Genomic DNA, 20,286 nt, shown 5'->3' with positions numbered 1-20,286 from the left:
ACACTACCCCGCTAGTTCGAACTAGCGGGGTAATGTATGCATACCGCACTTGCTAATGAAGCCCGGGATTTGAATTTCCCGGGCTTCATTAGCATAAGCGGGGAGCCGCCATTTTTAAATCCCCGCTGCTTCGAACCCCGTGTAGCGCGGCTACACGGGGCTCGAACTAGGTAGTTCGGACTAGGGTCCTATTCCGAACTACCGGTACTCCTCGTGAAACGAGGTGTACCGGTAGTTCGGAATAGGCACCCTAGTCCGAACTACCTAGTTCGAGCCCCGTGTAGCCGCGCTACACGGGGTTCGAAGCAGCGGGGATTTAAAAATGGCGGCTCCCCGCTTATGCTAATGAAGCCCGGGAAATTCAAATCCCGGGCTTCATTAGCAAGTGCGGTATGCATACATTACCCTCCTAGTTCGAACTAGGAGGGTAGTGTAGACATACCCTAAGATGCTACAGGACTAGTCATTGTTTTTTTAACAGTGTTACTGTACATTTTAGAAATGTGTGTCCGTCTGTCTATCTGTCTGTGAGTCTGTTTGTTCAAGGACTCCTCCTAAACAGTAAGAGCTAGTGTCACCAAATTTGGTAGGCGGCTTCCTCTTATCATAACTGAAAGCAAGATCCGGGTTTGTCTGTGCCAGGATAATGGGATGAGCCTGGAATTTGATTGTTTCTCATAAAATGGAAAGGGAGGGGTCCGGCAGGAGAGAGTTATATTGCAGAATGGCCCCGGGGGCAGCAAGGACAAGAGACGGGGACCAGGACAGCTATAAACTCACTGGGCCAGCAGGGGGCAGAGGTGAAGAAAGGGATACCTATTTACTTTAGATTTCAGAGAGTTTATCTGTTTGTGTGTGTGTGTTTGCCTATCTCTCAGCCAGGGGACATGCACTTCTCCCCTTGATGTACCCGCTGGAGCTGCTATTGTAGTATAGATGTGCTATTTCAAAATAAACTATTTCAGAATAATTATTCCGGAATAGTTTATTCTGAAATAACTGTGCAGTATAGACGTAGCCTAAATGTCCAAAGACACTGCAATGAGTGAGGGTTGGGGTGGTCCTTGCTTCTGGGGGCAGCCTGCATACTTGTACTCCTCTTCCCCATCCCCATCCCAGAGCAATGATTTAAATGAAGAGAAACAAAATAACTTATTTAAGTTAAGGACCCGAGCAACACAGGATACATTCAAGATGGGCCTGGAAGAACTCAGACATCTCAAATCACAGGGACTCTTTTGCCCGTCTGCTTTCTCCGTGTTGGGATGGAGCTTGGTGACCTGTCTCCTCCCAGGTCTTCAGCGAGAGCTAGCTGTGTCCTGGACACTTCAGGAGAGATCTGCTGGGGCCATTTCCAGCTGTGATCTGTAGGCCAACTCTCTTCCAGAGGGCCCTCTCTTCTGAGGGCCAGGCAGCCGAGGCTTCCAGATCCCAGGAGTATAACCGGGAAGCTGGGTCCTAGTCTAGAGCCTTATTGTACATCATTAGGAGCCTACCAAATTCACGGTCCATTTTGGTCCATTTCACGGCCATAGGAGTTTTAAAATGGTAAATTTCACGATTTCAGCTATTTAAATCTGAAATGTCACGGTGTTGTAATTGGAGAGCTCCTGACTCAAAAAGGAGGTGTGTGAGGATTGCAAGGTAATTGCAGGGGGGCTGCAGCCCTGCTATCCTGACTTCTGTGCTGCTGTTGCCTTCAGAGCTGGATAGCTGGAGAGCAGTGTCTGCTGGCTGGGAGCCCTGCTCTGAAGGCAAGCAGCAGCACAGACGTAAGGGGGGCGGGGTGGGATGGGGTGGGGTGCGGTCACCCTTATTTCTTCACTGCTGCTTGCAGAGCTGGGACCTTAGTCAGTGGCTGCCATTCACCAGATGCCCCGCTCTGAAAGCAGCAGTACAGAAGCAAGGGCAACATGGGTAGGGTACTGACACCCTTACTTATACCCTGCAGATGGCAGGATGTTGCCTTCACAGCTGGGCACCCAGCCAACATTACAACCACCGCTCTCCAGCTGCCCAGCCCTGAAGACAGTGCAGAAATAAGGATGGTAATGCCATAATTCCCCTAAAATAACCTTGTGAACTCTTTGCAACTTCCTTTTGAGCCAGAATCCCCGATTTGAGAAACACTGGTCTCCTCCATGAAATCTGAATAGTACAGGGTAAAAATGCACAAAAGCCAGATTTCACACTCTGGCTATGTCTAGACTGCAAGCCTCTTTCGAAAGAGGCTCTTTCGAAAGATACTTTTGAAAGAGCCTCTTTCGAAAGAGAGCGTCTAGACTGCACGTTGAACTTTCGAAAAAGCGGCTTGCTTTTTCGAAAGAAAGCATCCAGTGAGTCTGGATGCTCTCTTTCGAAGAAGCCCTATTTACATTGAAGAACGCCTTCTTTCGAAAGAGGAACTTTCAAAAGAAGACGTTCTTCCTCGTGAAATGAGGTTTACCGCCATCGAAAGAAAAGCCGCGTTCTTTCGATTTAATTTCGAAAGAACGCGGCTGCAGTCTAGACGCAGGTGAGGTTTTTTCGAAAAAAGGCTACTTTTTTCGAAAAAGCCCCTGAGTCTGGACACAGCCTCTGTGACATGTTTTGCAAAGCTGTGAATTTGGTAGGGCCCTAGGCATTATACAGCAATATACAAAGGGCCAGTGTAGGAACCAAATATGAGATGCAAAGGTGACTAGAGCAAATTTTTTTACGGGTTCTAACGAACGTTCAGAGTTGTTTTGTTTTTTTTGCAGTATTCATTCTGTTTTGTTATATAAACATCTCAGTTCAGTTCAAACTTAACAAGGTGCAAGTTTTAAAGATGTACAAATCTTTCCCTTGTATTAGTTTCAAGGATTGTTAGTAGAAGATAAGGAAAAGTGTTTTAAATATATTTCTCAACATAGGGCCTGATTTAAGTCCTCAGAACAGTTGCCTAAAGTTCCAGTCAGTGAAGACTCAGGGTTAAATCTAACAATTAATAATTTGAACTAGCCCAATTTAAGATGAAAATTTGCCTTCCTTGGCATTGACCAAATTAGCAGTTACTCTAAATTTACTTGTACCAAGTTGCATATTTTAAAATAAACATTTTATCTTCTGTGAAAAAAACTAGCATGAGTTTACTTTAGGGTATTTGGTAGAAAAGTGTCATTATTATCCTGCTGCTTCATTTTTGCTAATCTGCAATTTCTTTCAATTCTAGGACAGATATCGAATCAGGAGCAAGAGTCAAAACAGCACAGCACAGCCACTGTCTGAGAGGGAAACGGACATCATAACCCCAAAGCCTTCAATATGTAGACTTGGGTTTGAATAAAGAAAGAGCCTCTGGCCTGTAAGTTCCCCTATCATGCTAATAATTAAGGCCACCACCACATCAAAGATGAGAAGAGAAATGGATGCAAATCACAGATTGTAATCTAATTCTAAACCCTTCATCTTTAAAGAGAGAAAAAAAGTGATGCTCTCCAGCAAACACCACAAATCGTATGTAAATCCATCCCGTATGATTTGTTCTTGTAAAGATGTGAAGCCAGACTGAATTTTGAAAGTTACCATATGTGGCAACTTATGTCAGCTTCTTATAACTTGAACACTCTAATTCACTGTTTTTTTCACCTTCCTTTCTCTCCCCCCTTTCCTTATTTATTCTTGGATTTGGACTTTAAATAGTCCATTCATCTGAAGAAGTGGGTTGTGCCCACAAAAACTCATGATACCATCTGGATGTTTTGTTAGTCTTTAAGGTGCTGCAAGACTATTAGTTGTTTTTAAAGTTTTTTCAATTACAGAGTAACTCAGCTACCCCTCTGGTGGAATAGACTTTCAAATCCAGGCAGTTCAGTAGGGAACGCATAAAGGAGATGAACTGGAGGCAATGTGATAGCTGTGTGTAGAGAAGGGTGCCACACCAAAGCAAGTGTAAGCAAGTAGAGGGGAATTCCTAAAGCTAATGGGATTTTTGCTAGTCACATTAATGGGACCAGGTTTTCACCTTATACATTTAAGATTGAGAATTTCAAAAGGAGTTTAGCACCTAACTCTCTCAGGCAGCTTTGAAAGATCGCAGCCTTAAAGGTTTCATATGTGCTGGAATGTGGCTGTGAATCTATGTGGTAATGTCATTTCTTGGAACGGAAGGGATTACTTCCCAAGATAAAGTATATTTAAAACAATTTTCCATATCTGCTGCATCTTCCTTTAAATGAATACAAAGGAAAGATTTGTACACCTTTGAAATTTGCACCTTGTTAAACTTGAACTGAACCGAGATGTTTAGAGCAAAGCTGAATAAATAAAGCAAAAAAAAAAAAAGGTCTGAATATTCATTAGAACTCTCAGGAAAATTTGCTCTACTCATATTTGCATCTCTCTTATATTCGTTTCCTGTGCAAAGGAGTTTTACATGAACATTCACAGAAAATGAATTTGAAGCTTGAATACTCACAGAAAATGATTTTTAAATTCTCTCTCTCTGTGTGTTCACCCAAGAAACCTGATTGCAATTATTTATTATACTTAAACATGTATATGTAGTAGCACCTAATAGCTAACCATGCTGAGGTACCCTTGGGAGGGAGGCCACGTACAAATGACAGCCTGTGCCTTAAAGAGCTCAGAAGAGTTACACTCCTCCACCAGGAACAGATGCAATGCCATGGGATGTAGCAGGTGACCAATCTCAACTAAGCCACACAGCTTGAACTTCAGATTTCAAATATTGAGCGGCAGTGTAAACAACATTAGGGAGAAGATTTCCAAATAATTTTGCATATTGAATAAATCAGAGAAAGTCAGAAGCTGTTCACGGACATTCTGTGAGCACACAGAGAGAGAGGGAGAGGCAACACATTTCAACCCAATTCATGATGAATGATTTGCTCAGGTTGCTGGTGTTTTCCGGGAGAGTGACTCGTTTCTCGGTTGTCATGTCTTAGTGTAGTGCTGCAGCGTTTGAGCTGCAAATTCTCCCATGCCCACAGGTGCTGGAACATTTTTAATAGTGGGGGTGCTGAAAGCCAGCTCCCACACCTCTGTTTACTTCTCCTATCCCGAGATAGAGCAGGGCCGTGGCTCCAGGAGAGCGGGGGATCCAGACGGGGTAAGGGAGCTGAAACTGGGACCGGAGTGAGCGGGGTAGCAGAGCCCTGGGTGCGGGGCAGCAGCTGGGATGCCAGCTGCAGAGCTGGCTGTGGAACCCTGCATAAAACCTGGAGGAGCTGTGGCATCCCAATACCGGGGTGCATCTACACTGCAGCGTTTTTTTTTAAAAACGGCCATTTTTCCGGGAGAACAATACTTGCGTCCACACTGCCATTGAGTTCTTTTGACGGAAAGTCAAAAGAAAGGAGGGTTTTTTTCCGATGGCGGTAAACCTCATTCTACAAGGAAGAAGCCTTTTTCTGAAAAAGCTTTTTCAGAAAGAGGCATGTGTGGACTCAGAAGAGGGAGTTCTTTTGCAAGAAGAGGTCTCCAAGAAATAACACAGGTGCCCTGGTGGTACTCCATCCAGACTAATCACCACTTAAATGCGAGACAGTGTCCTATCAATGTGGACGCTATCTTTTGAAAAAGCAGATCGCTTTTTCATTGCGCTTTTGTGTAGATGCTCTCTTTCGAAATAAGCTTTTCCAGAAGATCTCTTCCGAAAAAGCTTCCTCTGAAAGAAGCTTGCAGTCTAGTCATCGCCTTAGTTCCCAGGTCTATGTTCACGTGTACATGTGAGATGTTTAAATTAAAACAATGGGCTTTTAGTGATAACAAAAGTCACCAAACTGTTTTCCTTTCCTTATTACTATTGTGTCGGTCTCCGCAGTCCTCACTCGGGCAAAATTCCCAGTGAAGCCACAGGACCTTTTTGCCTGCATAAGGACCGAATAAGAATTGACTCAAGGCTTCAAGGGTTTTGGAGGACAAGGATGTATGAGATGACTTTTCTACTCCTCTCTTTTTCTCCCTCTTTGCATCCCTAAGAGCTGCATAATGAAACGCCCCCCTGCCAAGCACAAGAGCAATCACTCCTACAGCAGACTGAGGATGGGACACTGCTAACTGAAGAGCACAACGTGTGTACTGGGCCCTCAACAGAGTCAATATTGTCCCACATATTGAATGGCTTGGCCATGAGCAGATTATGAAAAGGTAGATGTGGTCATCCATTAGCTCAGGTGGTTTCTCTGCTTCGCCTGTTGTGGAAAGACTGTCTTCTGCTGGTGAAGGGGGACAGCATGTATTAGGACATGAGTTGTGTCCTTGTGGTCTGCAAGGAAACCTCATGTCCTTCCCCATCTGCATTTACTGGCTAGAAACTGCTTCTATTCCCTTCTGTGTGTCCCATCAGAGGAGGGAGATACAGCCCTGCAACTCTACCATGCAGGTGGGCCCAAATCAGCTGCATTTTGGGAGTTCGAAGCAAGAACTCTTGCTGTTTAAAATAGCTCAGCCTACACAGGAGGCTTAAACGGGCCCTTTGCAGAAAGATCTGCAATCAGGCTTTTCTTGTATATGTTGCCATGTCACGCTCTCCATCACAACCCTTCCCGAGCTTCTGGTGCATAATAAGCACCGTCGCCTCTCAGCCCCATTCCACCTTCTCCGCAGAGTGCTGTGACACAGAAATCAGCCTCGCCATTCACTCCATTATTCGTGAAACAAACCCATGGTGTTGCCCTGACAACTGACATATCCCTGCACCTGAGCTACGTCAGAGATCCAGGAGCATTTCTGGACAAAAATATACAAACTTCAATACTGTGCCTTCAACATTGTCACTGGAAGGAAGTTCTATTGGGAACATAGTTTTCACCCAATCTTAATAATAAACAGCCACTGGTTTTTTTTCTTTCCCTTCCTTTCTCTCCCTGCCAGGCTCAGCACAGAATACAACCAGGGAACAGAATTTTCACAGTTAGAAACAGATGATAGTTCAGAACTCTGTTGGAAGTGGCTGGTGAACACAGAGAGTCAAAACTGTGACTTAGGAGCAGGGGAGGCCCGTCCATATAGGTGAACTAGGCGGTCGCCTAGGGCATCAAGCTAAATGGGGCACCAAATGGTGGCTCAATATCATTGTGGGGTTTGGAGGTGGGGGCGCCGATTGCATGGTTCACCTAGGGCGCCAGTTGCTGGCAGCTACTCTAGAGCTGCCCCTGCGTAGGAGAGAATAACAGGTGTGCAGGAAGGATGCAACAGGCACATATACTTGCTTTAGGTCATTTACTAAGGTCAGTTCCTCATGGCTATGTCTACATTGCGCATTCTTGCGCAAGAAGATATGCAAATGAGGTGTGGCGATGAATATTGCTGCACCTCATTTGCATACCTAATGAGCTGCCATTTTTGCACAAGTAGCTTTTGTGCAAGAAGAAGCTGTCTACACTGCTCCTTCTTGCGCAAACCCTCCTTCTTGTGCGAGAGCCGTTCTGCCACTTATTTTCAGGCAGAATGGCTATTACGCAAGAGGGGATTTTTGTGCAAGAAGGAGCAGTGTAGACTGCAAAAATGGCAGCTCATTAAGTATGCAAATGAGGCGCAATGATATTTATTGCCACGCCTCATTTGCATAGCTTCTTGCGCAAGAATGCGCAATGTAGACATAGCCTATATGTTTGCCTTGGGCCAATTTCAGACCTGACAGGAAGGGATGCCATTCCACCAATTGAAATTTCATATTATTGCCAACTCTGAATTCAGCCTCTTCCCTAATGTGCACAAATGTGGGAGCTATAGAAAGGAACAATATCTTCTACTTAGGCCACCAGAATGGGAGTCTGGAAAACTGTTTTCTATTCTTGGCTCTACCATAGGCCTCATGCAAGACCATGGGTGGGTAATTTAGGCTTTTTAAGCCCAATTTCCTTATCTGTTAAATGAGGGTTGTAATTTTCTACCTGCAACAGTAAAGTGAGTCTGAACTCAGGTTCATAAAATGCTTCAAAATCTTTGGATGGCAGTGGCTTCAGAATGTGAATTGGTATTCACTGAAATAATTCACCCCATTTTCCAAAATCCATCTTGTATTCATCTGCATGGTTTGAACTTTTATCTTTTGTTTTTCTGTCTCAATATGATAGTGTTATTGATTTGTATACATGGCTGTAACTTCAAATTACTGTCACTTCAAGTGCGTTACAACAATTGTATATGTCAATATGTCATTTTCAACATAGAAGGTTATACTAAGTCCAATATTCCTCCATAGAAATAGCAGGCATTATTGACAGGAGAATCACATGCCATGAGAAATTAGTGAAGATTATAAGTAGAGCCCTGCACAGTTACAAAATTTTGTATCTGCATTGGCGTCATATCGGCAAAAATGAGCTGCAGATAACTGAATCCTTCTCCATGGATGCGGATACCCATAGGTATAAAATGGATAGCCACAGATTTGCAGGGTTCTAATGATAAGTTGCTTAAACTTGAGTAAATGGCGGAGTCTCTGTAACTTGAAGTTTAACTCATGATTTGAAGATTTCAGCAACCTAGCCAGAGGTTACAGAGGCAGGTGGGTGAGATTCTATGGCCTGTTATGTGCAGGAGATCAGTCTAGATCTGTGGTGTCCAACACGCTAGCCACTAGCCACATATGGCTATTTTGCTGGTTAAGTGTGGCTGGTTTGCTATACTATACTATACTATACTATACTATACTATACTATACTATACTATACTATACTATACTATACTATACTATACTATACTATAGTGGCTACTGCTTCAGAACTGGTTGGACACCATGGGTCTAGATGATCATGATGGCCCTTTCTGGATCTATGGGTACGTCTAGACTACCGCGTTTTGTCGACGGAAGTTTTGTCGACAGATACTGTCAACAAAACTTCCGTCGACAAAGAGCGTCCAGACACATTGAGTTCTGTCGACAAAGCAAGCTGCTTTGTCGACAGAACTCCGTAGTCTGGACGCAATGTTACAGGCAATAACACCTTCTGTCGACAGAGTTCTGTCGACAGAAGGTGTAATGCCTCGTAAAATGAGGTATACCCGCGTCGACAAAACTGCTGAGTTCTGTCGACGTTATGTCGACAGAACTCAGCGGTAGTGTAGACGCTGGTATAGTTTTGTCGACAAAAGTCCACTTTTGTCGACAAAACTAGGTAGTCTAGACACACCCTACGAGACCTTCTCAGACTGTAAACAGCATCACAAATAAATCACAGCTGTTCTGTATAATGGCTAGTAGAGGAAGGATGGGTCAGTGAATAGAGTGCTGGCTGATGACCTACAAAAAAAGGAGCTGATTCCCCAGTTGAGTTCATGTCTGTGTATGTCTACACTACAGCGTTATTTCAAAATAAGCTATTTCAAAATAGTTAATTGCAAAATAGCGCATCCGCACTGAGTGGACGTTGAATTGCATTTAAGGCTATCCGGAACCAGGTCCGGCAGGGTATCAGGTCAGGATTTATTTTGTGTGGCTGCTGTCTGAGGCTATCTGAGGCCTGTGCTTAAGGGGACCCCTGCTGGACAGCCAGTTCTCAGGTTTCCCTGCTTGCTTGCCTACCTCGATGAGGGACAGCAAAACATTTTGTCTCTGCGTGCTCTGGTTGCCCTCACTCAAGACACCACAGCACTCTGCAACATGGAGCCGGAGCTACCCCTGGGCACTTTGGTGCTTCTCTTGGATGCGTTGCTACGAGCCTGGCTGCACTTTCTGCAGGTTGCCATCCAGGAGGTCCATTGGGGGGCTGTCAGTATCCAGGAGGCCCTGCGGGAGAGCTTCCACCCTGAGGAGCACTAAGAGTCTCCCTGGTCTGCCCCACTGGGGGCTTGTGCCTCATTCCTCCCTCATGTCCTTCCACTTACCCCCCCAACCCCCATTCCTGATGTAAAATAAAATACACATTTTTTCATAAACACAAACTGTCTTTATGTAACTAAACTGGGGGGGGGGGGGGATGAAACTCTGGTGAGACTGGGGAAAGAAGGCAGGGGAGGGGACAGGGGAGGGGAGAGGGAAGGAGAGAGGGTGGAGAGGGGAGGGGGAAACCTGGGAGGAGAGAGCTGGAAGGGGGAAGCAAGGGGAAGAAGGGGAAGGGGAAGCTCAGGGCTCAGGGGTGGGGGTCTCGCTGGACCTACTTGATTTTCATGCGAACCTGCTCCTGGGTTTGCATGTGGCCTTTGGTGGCCAAGCTGGCAGCTATCCTGCCATAGACAGTCGCATTCCTCTGTTTAGTGCAGAGATCATGGACATTGGGAGCATCACCCTCAAACCTGAATAAGGTCCGTGATCTCCATCCTCCAGGCCTTGGCAAGCTCCTGGGAGGTGGCAGAATGCTCCTGGGGAGCAGTGGAGGGCTGGCTTCCAGTGGCTTGCTGGCTCATGTTTTGGGGCCACTGGGTCAGGGTGGTCATTGCTGGCTCTGGGCTGGCAGTCTTGGAGCTGGCACAGGCACTGTGGCCGGAGTCAATCCCTTTAAGGGCTCCGGGGAGGAGGGGAGGGAGAGGAGTGTTCTTGGTTGAGGCTGGAGTGGCCACCAGGGCACTTATTTCGAATTAGCGATTTCAAATTTGGTGTTATTCCTCATGGAATGAGGTTTACCAAATTTGAAATAAGTGCTCCTCTATTTTGAAATAGTGGCTTGGCTGTGTAGATGCTAGGAAAGTTATTTTGAAATAAGGGCTGTTATTTTGAAATAACTTTGCTGTGTAGACATACCCTGTGAGACTTAGGGCCAGATTTTTGTTAGGTCCCTAATTCTCATGGAAATCAATAGCACGAGAGGTGCTGGTGTCATGGGGGAAAGGAACAGTGATCACTGAAATGAAGGTGAGTTGGGGGCCTTAAAATCTCCTGCTTTCCTGCTTCAGTGCCCCAGCTTCACCACTCTAAACTGGGACTCTCAGCATTTCCTTGTGAGGATAAATACATTAAAGATTGTGAGGCCCTCGGATAATATAGTGATGAGGTAATTTATGGACTTAGGAGTCTGTCCAGACCCAGCAAAAAGCCCCTAAAGCAAGACTCAGAGCTCAGGCTACAGACTTGGGTTTGTGCTATAGTACGAAAACTAGTCACGTAAACATTTCAACCCAGCCATGTAGACATTTCAAACCAGGCCCTGTAGCCCAGGGAGGGGGTGGATTTCAGAGCCAAGGGCTAGAAATTGACAGGTGAGAGATGCTGAGAGGCCACAAAAATTGAAGTATCTGGAGGAAGAAGCAGAAGAATCTTCAGTGGTAACCCAGAGATAGGCAGGGAGACAGGGAGGTGGGGTGGGGTAAGATGCAAGCATGGGAAAGAGCAACATGTCTGAGATGGAGCACAACAGGACTGCCAGTCAGAGGATGCCTGGGCTGAACCTCTGAGCAATGGGGAGGGAAGGGGGGGCAGGTTCCCCTACCAGCTGCTGGAAAGGTGGCGCAGGACCAGAAGGGCAACAACAATGATGAGGGGGCTGGAGCACATGACTTATGAGGAGAGGCTGAGGGATTTGGGCTTATTCAGTCTACAGAAGAGTGAGGGGGTACTCGATAGCAGCCTTAAACTACCAAAGAGGATGGAGAGAGGCTGTTCTCAGTGGTGACAGATGACAGATCGAGGAGCAATGGTCTCAAGTTGCAGTGGGGGAGGTCTAGGTTGGATATTAGGAAAAACTATTTCACTAGGAGGGTGGTGAAGCTCTGGAATGGGTTACCTAGGGAAGGCATGGAATCTCCATCCCTAGAGGTTTTTAAGGCCAGGGTTTGGTCTTGTTTTGGGCAGGGGGTTGTACTCAATGACCTCCTAAGGTCTCTTCCAACCCTAGGATTCTATGTTTGTATGATTCTAAGATGGAACAGAAAACTGCCTGAAATGGCATCTGGACAGCTTGTGCAGTGGGACTTTGTTACCCCAGAAGAGAGAGGGAACTCCATACTGACCTGCCTGGAGGTCTGGGTCACAAAGAGAGAGCACTCTAAGACATGGAGAGAGGCTCTGTCTACACTACATTTTTTTGGGGGGAAAGGTATGCAAATTTCTCTCCACAATTTGCATACCTTTTTCCGATTCTTTTTTTCAGAAAAGGCTTTTCCAAAATTTGGCCCATCTATACTGGGCCAAATTTTGGAAAAGGCTCCTCTTTTGGAAAATCCTTTCTTCCTCATAGGAGGAGGAAGACAGGGCTTCCGTAAGAGCACATCTGCTCTTCTGCCAAAAAAAAGTGGAAGAACAGATGCATTCGCTGGATATGGCAGAGTTTTTCCGGGATACCTCTGGATACATTGAGGATACCCCTCAATGTAGACATAGCCAGAGAGGGGCTTCTGGGTGAATAGGGTGACAGATGGGGCAAATGCTAATTCCCAGACCCAGCTACAAGGAGGACATCTGTAGTGAGTGGACCCTCATCACACTACCTCATTAATCCCAGTTTAATATCAGCAGTTTGCAGTATTGCTGCTAGCAACCTACCAATTGAAGCCACCAGCCAAAGAGGAGGACAAGAATCAGGATGATCGCTAAAGCACCTCTCAAATATACCTGTCTATAGACTTAGTGTCATATGGAGGCTGGATCAGGCACGCCAAGTGCAAACTAATCGTGCCTCTGACATAATATAAGAAAAATTGCTGACAAATGCCTATGGAAGGGCAATTACGGCATAAGAATATGCTGCATAACACGATGAACATTGGAGATAACTCAATGATTTCTGCATTAAACCTGTGCCAGGTCTCTGGGACCATAGCTTCCATTTATAACAGTCTCTGTCAAGATAGCACTTCATTGTGGCTATAGCAACATCCCTTTTTGAGACCACATTCCGTGCGGTGTGGCCAGACTTCACAGACAACATAAAAAGCCCTTTGACCATGGAATATTTTGGGCATGGTAGGAATGGTGAGAAAAGGAGGAGGGAGAAAGTTATGAGAAAAACTCCTCTATCATCAACATCGCTTTGGTGTCTACACAGCAAAATTATTTCAGAATAACTATGCGAGCGTCTACACAGAAATTCTGTTATTTCAAAATCATTTTGAAATAATGGATGGCTTATTTCAACTTCTGTAAACCTCATTCTACAAAGAAATAGCACCACTTCTGCTATTTCGAAATAGCATTCTAAGTTATTCCTCCTAGGGCTCTAAATCGAGATAGCATGTCTACATCAGGGAAGCCTGCCTCAGACTAATTTTGAGGCTTCCCTGCAGTGTAGACATGCTATTTCAAATTAAAGTATTTCGGAATAACTATTCTGGAACACCTTATTCTAAAATTACTGAACAGTGTAGATGTACCCCCAGTGTCCTACTGGCTTCCTACTTCATCTCTTTTTTGCCCATCATGGCAGAAGGCATTATTGTGGCATGGGAATGAGAATTAATATAAGGAAACAATCAAAAAATTATAGACTCGATACAGAATGGATTTCCTTTGTGGCTTGAAAGTGATAAACGTGGCTTATATGGATGAGAAAATTAATGGCACTAAATTTCACACACAAAAATTAAAGTCAGCCCAAAGAATGTTCTCCTAATTCTACCAACTTGCTACACTGAGTCTGGAAAAAGGAAAACTCATTTACAATTCAGTGATTAAATAGCAACGCATTACCGCCACTTTTATAGCTTGATAGTTCTCTAACAAATTTGGTATGTAATTACTGTGCAAAGCAGCATCATTTTTAGGAAGTAACGATGAAATTGTAAGCTCCTTGTGATTTTATGGTTTTAAGATCTAATTTGTATAAAATAGGAAAAACATAATGGGCCCATTTTTCTTCCTGGGACATGTGAAGATTCTACTAGGCATTTTGGTTCCTTTACTGTGGTCTGGGTTTCTGTTATGATCATGCAGACTGTTTATGTTCCATCAGAGAGAATATGCATTCTGTAGCTCATTGCCAAATCTCCCTATCCAGTCTCATGTCATAGGGGAGCAGGAAATGCCTCTTTGTTCAGCCTAGCGTGTCATTTTTGTTGAGGTGCATGTAAAACGTTGTAGAGACAAATGGTGGGTGAGGTAATACCTTTAACTGGACCAACTTCTGCATGAAATGCCTGTAGACCAGGGATGAGCTATAATTTTTGAAGGGAGGCCACTTCTGAAGTGATTGCGGGCTGCACTTTTAGTGGGAAACTATTTCACTAGGAGGGTAGTGAAGCACTGGAATGGGTTACCTAGGGAAGCAGTGGAGTCTCCAGCCCTAAAGGGCTGTGTCTACACTGGCATGAATTTCCGGAACTGCTTAAAACGGAATACTATTCCGTTTTCAGTTTTTCCGGAAAAGGAGCGTCTACATTGGCAGGCTGCTTTTCCGGAAAATCCCTTTTTCCGGAAAAGCGTCTGTGGCCAATATAGATGCGCTTTTCCGGAAAAGAGCCCCGATCGCCATTTTCGCGATCGGGGCTTTTTTCCGGAAAAGACTACTGGGCTGTCTACACTGGCCCTTTTCCGGAACAGTGTTCCGGAATAAGGACTTATGCCTGAGCGGGAGCAGAATAGTTTTTCCGGAATAGTGGCTGATTTTGTACAGTAGAGCATCATTGCTTTTCCGGAAATTCAAGGGCCAGTGTAGACAGCTCGCAGCTTATTCCGCAGCTCGCGGCTGATTTTCCGGAATAAGCGGCCCACTGTAGACACAGCCGAGGTGTTTAAGTCTCGGCTTGACAAAGCCCTGGCTGGGTTGATTTAGTTGGGATTGGTCCTGCCTAGAGCAGGGGGCTGGACTTGATGACCTTCTGAGGTCTCTTCCAGTTCTATGAGTCTATGATTCTATGCCCTGGAAGGGGTGGGGCCTCAAGTGGAAGGGGCGGGCTCAGGAGGCCTCCTGTGTTCCCTGCCCATATACCATGATTGGCCTGGGGGTGTGGTGGGAGCACATGAAGTCTCTGTCCCCCTCCTCGCAACTCCTAGGAGAGAACCACCAGATGTTTTGAACAGCTGGCGGTTCCCTTTGGTGCCATGCACCCCTGGCAGGGGGAGGAGACTTGGCACACTCTCCTGTCCCCAGGTCTCAATTGGCTGTGGGTGGGTCAGCAGCAGGGTGGCCGTGGGCTGGATCAACCTGCTTGACAGGCCGAATCTGGCCTGCGGAGGCTGTTTTGGCCACCTCTGTTGTAGCCAGTGTCTTGTACTCCCCTCTAGTGGTTAACCGCTTCTGACTAAGTGAGTTGCTTCTTTAGCTCAGGCAGTGGAGGTTTGTGCTTTACCATTTAAGGCCCAGGGTTCAAGCCCAGCAGATGATCCATGTGAGAGGCTGTTACTAAGCTAGCAGTTGATCGGCTACAGGGCCAGAATTTAAATGAGCAGTGTGCTAGGAGGGGAACACCCGGGCATCAATGAGAAGGGAGAGAATTGCTATTAATTTCAGGAGGAAATAGAACTGATCAGCATGCCTGAGGATTTGGTCTAATGAGTCTCAATAATGGCACAGCTGGAGTTTGGGGATTTGGCACTTTGGAACCTGTCAAGAGATTTCCTCCAACCCTCATTCAAGTCCATATGAAAAACAGAAAAGCATTTTATGTCTCTCTCTGCCTTTCTTTTTCACCTCTGCAAAATTTGGACAAGGCACAAAAACAGCAGAAGGAGGCATTAACCACATTTCCCAAGCAGAATAACCGAACCGTTGTTAGAAGATGAAAATACATTCGCATCATGTGCCTTTTTGTATCAGGCTCATGGAGGGCTAGAGAGATATGTCTGACATTAACTCAACTCCTCGCAGCTTCTTGAGCAGATTAAAAAGCCATCTTTGTTAGATACGATTTGGTGAGGCAGTCTACTGTCCAGCATGGATGGATCCTGAGCATTTAAAACAAGAGTTCAGGCTAGAGTCATGTTAGCTAGAAGGCCTTGGAACTTAGTCTATGAAACAACAACAGAATATCACATCATTTTGGTAGCAGCAAAATTCTCAGGCCTCATGGAGCGGCCAAGTAAGCATGACGTATCACAGACTTAATGACCTGATCCAGCAAAGAACTGCTTCCAGCCTCAATTCCCATTACCTTCAATGGCCCTTCAGCACATACTTAACACCAGGAAAATACTTCAGCACTTTGCTGAATTGGGATGGAGTTTATGGGACTCACCTATATTCCACTGAGGTCCCTGAAAAGAATTTCACCTACTACAAGGTTTCATGTAGCATTTGTACCAGATGGACCAAAGCTCTGAATTTGTTTGATTCCTATCATCCTATGTTCTGTGGGGGTTAGACTGTTCCCAGTATTGGAGGCTGACTGGCACAGAGGAAAGAAAAAGGTAGTGCTGTCATCTCTCACAATTGTATCACAAGTTTTACTTTATTTGGTGACAAGTATCAGAAGGGTAGTCTGAATCTTCATAAACAAGAAGTCCCGAATTGACCTTGACTGAATTGACCTCAGGATTGGTACTCCTTTCTTTTCATGTGCCTGTATATTTATACCTGCCTCTGGAATTTCCACTACATGCATCTGACAAAGTGGGTTCTTTGTCCACGAAAGCTTATGCTCTAATATATCTGTTAGTCCAGCGGTTCTCAAACTTTTTGGGCTTCGAAGCCCTTTACATGCATAAAAATTTATGCGGAGCCCCAGCGGTCCACTGATTGTATGTGTTGTACCTATCGATGTTGGCCACATTAAACTTCGCGGAGCCCCTGGAGATATCTCGCGGAGCCCCTAGGGGCTCCACGGAGCACAGTTTGAGAAACACTGTGTTAGTCTATAACGTGCCACAGGACTTCTTGTTGTTTCATGCTCACAAGTGACTTATTGTCAGTATAAGCTTTCGTGGGCAAAGACCCACTTCATCAGAAGCCACAGGACTTCTCATTGTTTATAGTATTTGGTATTTGCTAAAGCCCTAGCTCTGAGGTCACGTGAAAATGTGAGAATCACCACTTTCAATAAAAATCCAAATAAACAAGTTTCTCATCCTGATGGTTGCAGAGAAAACCTTGGCAATATGAACCTTAGTGGCTAAAAATCCACTTCAGAGGCCAAATAAAAAGGAGCCACCAATTATTAGTTTCTAAATTCTCATAATTTTTCATCTCATGATCGCCTTGGGGGCCAGACTTGATATTTTCTAACTCTTTGGGTTGGCAAATGTGGAAACGTCATCTCAAGCAGGTGGAAAGAGAGATAAGGGGGAATCCCCACCATTCAGGAAAGACTAAATTCTCTGTGGGCCGCCATTCCCCAGGCAGCCTTACTCCTTGGCCAGGTATAACAGTACATATGATCTCCCAACTAGCGGGGATTAAAAAGACTCAGTGCCTTGAGATTTCTAACATTACAGCTAAATCATTTATTTATGCAAGCGGCATCTCTCCCCGATAGAACATTATGAATTGCTCCTTAGAAGGGTTGAATGGCAGTAGCCAAACCTCTCTCCCCCCGCCCTGCTTATGGAATCAGCTGGCTTTTGCTGCTAGTGCTAACAAGGGCTAACAACTTTGTGGGATTATTTAATATTTATTCAAAATATTTGCTGCAGATATAATGACATAATCACTCAGTCCAAGAGTCTGACATGGTTATATAAGAATGCTTTCAAAAACAGCAACAACAACATCTACAGTGAGGAGAGAAATATGTTGACAGCCAGGATAATTTATTCTATTGTGTACAGAGCCTGCCAACACGATTCAAAGAAGCTTAGATTTGCTAAGAGAATCTAGGTTGGAATTTATGAAGGAGCCTAAGGGAATTAGATACCGAGGAGGTAGGTTCAGAAAAGCTCATCCTTATTTCCTTCACTTTCGGGTTTTAGCACTTTAAGTCAACATGTAGTAAAATAATTTTTTTTTCATGGAAACTTTTTTTAATGAAAACTGGTATTTCGATCATGATTATTATTTTTTATTCTTCATGGCTGTGTCTAGACTGCATCCCTTTTCCGTAAAAGGGATGCAAATTAGACACATCGCAATTGCAAATGAAGCGGGGATTTAAATTCCCCCCGCTTCATTTGCATAAATATGGCTGCCGCTTTTTTTCCGTCTCAGAGCTTTGCTGTAAAAAAGTGCCAGTCTATACGCGGATCTTTCAGAAAATAAAGCCTTTTCCGAAAGATCCCTTATTCCTCTTAAAATCAGGAATAAGGGACCTTTCAGAAAAGGCTTTATTTTCCAAAAGATCCCCATCTAGACTGGCGCTTTTTTCCGGCAAAGCCCCGAGCCGGAAAAAAGCGGCAGCCATGTTCATGCAAATGGAGCGGGGAAAATTTAAATCTCCGCTGCATTTGCAATTCCGACTTGTTTCATCTGCATTCCTTTTCCGGAAAAAGGGTGCAGTGAAGACACAGCTGAAAGGTTTAGCTGTAGCACATTCTGATTTTCCCAGAGAAAGACAGAAAAAAGTGTCAATTAAAACTTTCCACAGAAGATTTTGAAAAAGAAAACAATAATCTGGTGGATTTGAAAAGAAAGTGGAATGAAACTATCTTTGAAATTGTAATGGTTTTAAAAATTTGAGACAGTTCTAGTATTAAAAGTTTATAAAAGTTTATTACAACTTTTATAAACTTTTAATACTAGAACTGTCTCAAATTGTATTATTATAACACAATAGTAAATTTTAGGAAACTCTAGTATTTAATAAATCATCATAATACAAAAGTATAGTATTAAATAATTATAATAGTTGATATTTTCTAAGCAGTGCATGGGGTCCAGCCATATGACTTCTATTCATATTGAGAGGAGATATGTTGTTTACCCACCCTACAAATATATCAAAGCCTGCTCTGATACTTTCAATCATGGATCTCAAAGTGCTTTACAAACTGTAACAGAATCAGAATTTCAGCACCTCTCTTACAGGCTACGGAAGAGATCTTCCAAAAAAGCTTCTTCCAAAAGAGAGCGTCCACACTACAAAAGTGCATCGAAAAAGCGATCTGCTTTTTTGAAAGAGAGTATCCACACTGATGCATGTAAGTTTGATAACTATGGATGGAGCGGCCACCAGGGGTATGTCTATACTGTGCTGTATTTTCGAACGAGGATATGCAAATTCTCCAGGAATTTGCATATCTTCTTCCGATCTCACTTTTGAAAGCTGGTCTTTTGAAAGTGAAAGTAGTCCAGACATGGTTTTTTTGCACCCCACCCTTTTTTGAAAAACCACATAAACCTCATTTTTAAGGAAGAGCGGTTTTTCAAAAAAGGGGGGGATTCCGAAAAAAATGCGTCCAGACTACTTTCACTTTTGAAAGACCCGCTTTCAAAAGTGAGATCGGAAGAAGATATGCTAATTCCCATTGAATTTTCTCTTTCAAAAATACAACGAAGTCTAGACATAGCCCAGGGTACCTGTGTTTTTTCCTCTTCCCTCTTCTTTTGAAAGAACTCCCTCTTTCCTGTCCACACACACCTTTTTCCGAAAGAGCTCTTTCACAAAAAGGCTTCTTCTTCATAGAATGAGGATTACCAATGCTGGAAAAATCTTTCTTGCAGAAGAACGCAATTGCAGTGTGGATGTTCCTCAAGTTTTGTTGGAAAAACTGCTGTTTTTCTGACAAAACTCTGTAGTGTAGACATATGTACACAGATTTTATGCCCAATGCACAGATGGAGAAAGTGAAGGCTAAAGGTTAAGAAACGTATCCAAGGTCATACTGACAGAGGCAGAGCCAGGAATCGAAGTTAGATTGTTTGACTCCCAGCCATCAGAGCAAGACCTCTGTACACATGGAATATAAAATAAACTAACAAAACCAAGTTGCAAAACAAAAGAAAGATGAATTGGAAGAGTTATTATTGTGCAAACTTAACAATATGCAAAGATGGGATACCTAGAACACCAAAATTAGCAAAGGACGAGTTTTTCAGCACACGAATTCCCCAAGCATTGTGCCCCTGCATCTCCCACTAATTTCAGTTGCATTGCAGGTGCTCAGCAGGCTCTCATTGTGAATAGTCAAGTTAAACAAAAGAGTTAATTCCCCTTCCCAGGATTCAGGCATTCTATTTTATTCCAATTAATAGAGACACAGAGGTTCCATCATGCAAGTTGTTGTGCAAACACAGACACAGTCCTTGCAAAGCACGCTTGCTGTTAACCAAGATCCATTCCCAGTTGCTGTGAACTGGGGAGGAAGGGACAGTGATAACATTCAGCTTGAAAAAGATTCCATTTTTCAACACTTAAAAAAGTCTGTCCAGGCCTCCGCTGCCGCCTGAGTCTTCCTGGCCATTTTTGTGGTTTTTACATGTTCCTCTGTTTCAAAATATTGTCCTTTCCCAGGATGCTGAGTGAAAGAGCCCTGCAAGCTCCCAGAGAAATGGCAGACTAGGCACGAAGTGCTGTCAGATGCTCCAAGTCAACGAAATGAAAACCATATGATTTCTCACC

At 44.2% G+C, this 20,286-nt stretch overlaps 1 protein-coding gene and 1 long non-coding RNA gene across 6 annotated transcripts in view; one reads left to right on the top strand and one right to left on the bottom strand.

Annotated features, from left to right (window-relative positions):
* The window catches only part of KAZN (kazrin, periplakin interacting protein), an 846,942-nt gene that overhangs the window by 499,403 nt on the left and 327,253 nt on the right, over nt 1-20,286 (bottom strand). The window lies entirely within an intron of this gene.
* Nucleotides 1-20,286, top strand: part of LOC102462858 (uncharacterized) — an 82,774-nt gene that overhangs the window by 45,217 nt on the left and 17,271 nt on the right. Inside the window, exons 5-7 of one of the 5 annotated variants that reach the window (XR_012897318.1) lie at nt 1,952-2,048; nt 3,194-3,325; nt 5,965-7,290. This is a non-coding gene — a long non-coding RNA (uncharacterized LOC102462858). Of the gene's footprint in view, nt 1-1,951; nt 2,049-3,193; nt 4,306-5,964; nt 7,291-20,286 lie in introns of those variants that run through there. The other 4 variants (XR_012897319.1, XR_012897317.1, XR_012897315.1 and 1 more) reach the window with 4 other exon arrangements.

Source organism: Pelodiscus sinensis, chromosome 23 (genome assembly GCF_049634645.1).
Source record: "Pelodiscus sinensis isolate JC-2024 chromosome 23, ASM4963464v1, whole genome shotgun sequence".
In the NCBI taxonomy this organism is placed as follows: Eukaryota; Metazoa; Chordata; order Testudines; family Trionychidae; genus Pelodiscus; species Pelodiscus sinensis.
Note: the sequence above shows the minus strand (reverse complement) of the source record. Positions and strands in the feature narration are given on the sequence as shown.